The sequence below is a fragment of the Salmo salar genome, chromosome ssa18, assembly GCF_905237065.1.
Source record: "Salmo salar chromosome ssa18, Ssal_v3.1, whole genome shotgun sequence".
Taxonomy (NCBI): Eukaryota; Metazoa; Chordata; class Actinopteri; order Salmoniformes; family Salmonidae; genus Salmo; species Salmo salar.
This window is the reverse complement of record NC_059459.1, coordinates 81,074,088-81,080,087: the sequence shown is the minus strand read 5'-3', so window position 1 is coordinate 81,080,087 and position 6,000 is coordinate 81,074,088.

Below are 6,000 nucleotides of genomic sequence, written 5' to 3'. Positions count from 1 at the left end.
TCAAAGAGATGAACGTACTTTGGTGTGAAAAGTGCAAATCAATCCCAGAACAACAGCAAAGGACCTTGTGAAGATGCTGGAGGAAACAGGTACAAAAGTATCTATATCCACAGTAAAACGAGTCCGATATCAACATAACCTGAAAGGCCGCTCAGCAAGGAAGAAGACACTGCTCCAAAACCGCCATAAAAAAGCCAGACTACGGTTTGCACATGGGGACAAAGATCATACTTTTTGGAGGAATGTCCTCTGGTCTGATGAAACAAAAATAGAACTGTTTGGCCATAATGACCATCGTTATGTTTGGAGGAAAAAGGGGGAGACTTGCAAGCCGAAGAACACCATCCCAACCGTAAAGCACAGGGGTGGCAGCATCATGTTGTGGGGGTGTTTTGCTGCAGGAGGGACTGGTGTACTTCACAAAATAGATTGCATCATGAGGAATGAAAATTATGTGGATATATTGAAGCAACATCTCAAGACATCAGTCAGGAAGTTAAAGCTTCATCACAAATGGGTCTTCCAAATGGACAATGACCCCAAGCATACTTCCAAAGTTGTGGCAAAATGGTTTAAGGACAACAAAGTCAAGGTATTGGAGTGGACATCACAAATCCCTGACCACAATCCTACAAAAAATGTGTGGGCAGAACTGAAAAGCGTGTGCAAGCAAGGAGGTCTACAAACCTGACTCAGTTACACCAGCTCTGTCAGGAGGAATGGGCCAAAATTCATCCATCTTATTGTGGGAAGCTTGTGGAAGGCTACCCGAAACGTTTGACCCAAGTTAAACAATTTTAAGGCAATGCTACCAAATACTAATTGAGTGTATGTAAACTTCTGACCAACTGGTAATGTGATGAAAGAAATAAAAGCTGAAATAAACATTCTCTCTACTATTATTCAACACTTCACATTCTTAAAATAAAGTGGTGATCCTAACTGACCTAAAACAGGGATTTTTTTTTACGAGGATTAAACTTCTGACTTCAACTGTAACTGTTCAATGGTAGTTCTATGATAGTTCTATAGTAGTTCTAAGGTTGTTCTATAGTAGTTCTATAGTAGTTCTATAGTAGTTCTATGGTAGTTCTATGGTTTCTATGGTAGTTCTATTGTAGTTCTATAGTAGTTCTATGGTAGTTCTATGGTAGTTCTATGGTAGTTCTATGGTTTCTATGGTAGTTCTATTGTAGTTCTATAGTAGTTCTATGGTAGTTCTATGGTAGTTCTATGGTAGTTCTATAGTAGTTCTATAGTAGTTCTATGGTAGTTCTATGGTTGTTCTATGGTAGTTCTATAGTAATTCTATAGTAGTTCTATGGTTGTTCTATGGTAGTTCTATGGTTGTTCTATGGTAGTTCTATAGTAGTTATATGGTAGTTCTATGGTAGTTCTATAGTAGTTCTATGGTTGTTCTATGGTAGTTCTATAGTAGTTCTATTGTAGTTCTATAGTAGTTCAATAATAGTTCAATGGTAATTTGATGGTAATTATATAGTAGTTCAATGGTTGTTATATGGCATTTCTTTAGTAGTTCTGTAGTAGTTCTATGTTAGTTCTGTAGTAGTTCTATGTCAGTTCTGTGAAAGTTCTATTGTAGTTCTGTAGAAATTCTATGATAGTTATATAGAAGATCAATGTTTGTTCTATGGAAGTTCTATAATAGTTATGTAGTAGTTCCACAGTGGTTCTATTGTAGTTCTATAGTAGTTCTATGGTAGTTCTATGGTAGTTCTATGGTAGTTATGTGGTAGTTCTATGGTAGTTCTATGGTAGTTCTATAGTAGTTCTATGGTAGTTCTATGGTAGTTCTATAGTAGTTATGTGGTAGTTCTTTTGTAGTTTTACGGTAGTTCTATTGTAGTTCTATTGTAGTTCTATGGTAGTTATATTGTAGTTATATTGTAGTTCTATGGTAGTTCTATAGTAGTTCTATTGTAGTTCTATAGGAGTTCTATGGGAGTTCTATAGTAGTTCTATGGTAGTTCTATAGTAGTTCTATGGTTGTTCTATGGTAGTTCTATTGTAGTTCTATGGTAGTTCTATAGTAGTTCTATGGTTGTTATATTGTAGTTCTATAGTAGTTCTATTGTATTCATATTGTAGTTCTATGGTAGTTCTATAGTAGTTCTATGGTAGTTCTATGGTAGTTCTATAGTAGTTATGTGGTAGTTCTTTTGTAGTTTTACGGTAGTTCTATTGTAGTTCTATTGTAGTTCTATGGTAGTTATATTGTAGTTATATTGTAGTTCTATGGTAGTTCTATAGTAGTTCTATTGTAGTTCTATGGGAGTTCTATGGGAGTTCTATAGTAGTTCTATGGTAGTTCTATAGTAGTTCTATGGTTGTTCTATGGTAGTTCTATTGTAGTTCTATGGTAGTTCTATAGTAGTTCTATGGTTGTTATATTGTAGTTCTATAGTAGTTCTATTGTATTCATATTGTAGTTCTATGGTAGTTCTATGGTTGTTATATTGTAGTTCTATAGTAGTTCTATTGTATTCATATTGTAGTTCTATGGTAGTTGTATGGTAGTTCCATGGTAGTTCGAAGGTAGTTCGAAGGAAGTTCGAAGGAAGTTAAATTGTAGTTCTTTAGAAGTTCTATGATAGTTTCTATGGTAGTTGTATGGTAGTTCCATGGTAGTTCTTTAGTCGTTAAATTGTAGTTCTATGGTAGTTCTTTAGTAGTTATTTTGTAGTTCTATAATAGTTCTATATTAGTTCTATAGTAGTTTTATTGTAGTTCTATGGTAGTTATATTGTAGTTATATTATAGTTCTATGGTTGTTCTATAGTAGATACATTTTAGCTCTATGGTAGATATATGGTAGTTCTATGGTAGTTCTATGGCAGTTATATTCTAGGCATTTTGTAGTTCTATGATAGTTCTATAGTAGTTATATTGTAGTTCTATGGTAGTTCTATGGCAGTTATATTCTAGGCATTTTGTAGTTCTATGATAGTTCTATAGTAGTTATATTGTAGTTCTATGGTAGTTCTATGGCAGTTATATTCTAGGCATTTTGTAGTTCTATGATAGTTCTATAGTAGTTATATTGTAGTTCTATGGTAGTTCTATGGCAGTTATATTCTAGGCATTTTGTAGTTCTATGATAGTTCTATAGTAGTTATATTGTAGTTCTATGGTAGTTCTATGGCAGTTATATTCTAGGCATTTTGTAGTTCTATGATAGTTCTATAGTAGTTATATTGTAGTTCTATGGTAGTTCTATAGTATTTCTATTTTAGTCTGGACCTTTAATAACCTTCCCTTATGGTTGTTTAATGTGTCTTCTTCTTGATGATTTTGTTTGTTTGCTGTAGCCAGCTGTTGGGTGCGTCTCTCCATGTTGGATCGCCACTATGTACCAAGACAATCACAGGCAGATTGAGATTGTTGCCCGGGCAACTGTCGTCATCTTATCTCTAGGTTATCCTGGCAAAGCGGCTATCGCCAAGACAGTATATTCTACTGTCTCCAAGTCTCACACACGTGCCATGGAGACTCCCAAGCCCTGGCAAAAAAAAGACAGAAATATAGAGATAGTCTTTCACATTTTTCTCTGAACCTGACTGCAGGCACAGGCGCACACACTAAGAAAAACAGAATAAGTAATAAAAATGTATCTTGAAGTACCACAGCATCGTCTTGCAGTGCCACAGCACCGTCTTGCAGTACCACAGCACTGACTTTTAGTCTAACAAAGGTAACTGTCTTGCAGTCTAACATGCTGACTAGACCAGGCGTCCCTGTATATAGCCTCTTTATTGTTATGTAATTTTACTGTTTTTACTTTATTTTATTTAGTAAATATTTTCTTAACTCTATTGCGTGAACTGTACTGTTTGTTAATGGCTTGTAAAGTAAGCATTTCAAGGTAAGGTCTACAACTGTTGAATTCGGCAAATGTGACGAATAACATTTGATTTGATTTTGTCCATTCACACCAGACGCGATCAGGACACGCAGGTTGAAATATCAAAACTAACTCTGAACCAACTATATTAGTTTGGAGACAGGTTGAAAGCTGTTGCTAGCTAATTCATCCTGGGTTATAAACATTTTTATTGAACTAGGCAAGTCAGTTAAGAACAAATTCTTATTTACAATGATGGCCTACCGGAGAACAGTGGGGTTAACTGCCTTGTTCAGATGCAGAACGGCAGATTTTTTTCCTCATCAACTCGGGGATTTGATCCAGCAACCTTTCAGTTACTGGCCCAACACTCTAACCACAAGGCTACTTGCCGCTGCATTGGGTTGTTATTTTACCTGAAATGCACAAGGGTCTCTACTCTGACAATGAATCCTCAGATTAAAAAGGGAAACCGAGATCGTTTCTCGTAACCTCTCCTCCTTCATGGTTCTTCTTCTTCTGTGGACTTTATATGGCGGTTGGCGACCAACTTTAAGGTGCATTACCACCACCAACTGGACTGGACTGTGGACCTCAGGTCCTTTCAATCACCCACGTGGGTATATGCTTCTAAAAACCAATGAGGAGATGGGAGAGGAGGGATTTGCAGCACGTCAAGAGTCACAAATAGAACCAAGTTCTATTTTAGTGCCTGACTATGCAGATGTTCGTCGATGCGGATGAGCAGTTTGGGTGAAATGATTGAATAACATGTATGTGTACATTTATTTTGCAACACTCGCGCACGTAACGCGAGCAGTGTGGTCAGCATGTAACCAAGGTGCACGAACATGAACTGAGTCATTCTAAACAAGGTGAACATGAACTGAGTCAGTCCACCCCTGTAGAACCCTTTTTGGTTGCAGGTAGAACCATTTTGGGTTCCATGTAGAACCGAGTGTTGTACATAGAACCCAAAAGGGTTCTACCTGGACCCAAAAGGGTTCTCCTATGGGGACAACCAAAAAACCCTTTTGAAACCATTTGTACCATGGTAGAGGTGATGGAGGCGGTAGAGATGATGGAGGTGGTAGAGATGATGGAGGTGGTGGAGGTGGTAGAGATGATGGAGGTGGTAGAGATGATGTAGGTGGTGGAGGTGGTAGAGATGATGGAGGTGGTAGAGATGATGGAGGTGGTAGAGATGATGGAGGTGGTGGAGGTGGTAGAGATGATGGAGGTGGTAGAGATGATGGAGGTGGTAGAGGTGGTGGAGGTGGTAGAGATGATGTAGGTGGTAGGGGTGGTAGAGATGACGGAGGTGGTGGAGGTGGTGAAGGTGGTAGAGATGGTAGAGAGGATGAAGGTGGTAGAGATGATGGAGGTGGTAGAGGTGGTAGAGATGATGGAGGTGGTAGAGGTGGTGGAGGTGGTATAGATGATGGTGGAGGTGGTAGAGATGATGGAGGTGGTAGAGGTGGTAGAGATGATGGAGGTGGTGGAGGTGGTAGAGATGATGGAGGTGGTAGAGGTGGTAGAGATGATGGAGAGGGTGGAGGTGGTAGAGATGATAGAGGTGGTAGAGATGATGGAGGTGGTGGAGGTGGTAGAGATGATGGAGGTGGTAGAGATGATGGTGGTAGAGATGGTAGAGATGATAGAGGTGGTAGAGATGATGGAGGTGGTAGAGGTGGTAGAGATGATGGAGGTGGTAGAGGTGGTGGAGGTGGTAGAGATGATGGTGGAGGTGGTAGAGATGATGGAGGTGGTAGAGGTGGTAGAGATGATGGAGGTGGTGGAGGTGGTAGAGATGATGGAGGTGGTAGAGATGATGGAGGTGGTAGAGGTGGTAGAGATGATGGAGGTGGTGGAGGTGGTAGAGATGATGGAGGTGGTAGAGTTGATGGAGGTGGTGGAGGTGATAGAAATTATGGAGGTGGTGGAGGTGGTAGAGATGATGGAGGTTGTGGAGGTGGTAGAGATGATAGAGGTGGTAGAGATGATGGAGGTGGTGGAGGTGGTAGAGATGATGGAGGTGGTAGAGATGATGGAGGTGGTAGAGATGATGGAGGTGGTGGAGGTGGTAGAGATGATGGAGGTGGTAGAGATGATGGAGGTGGTGGAGGTGGTAGAGATGA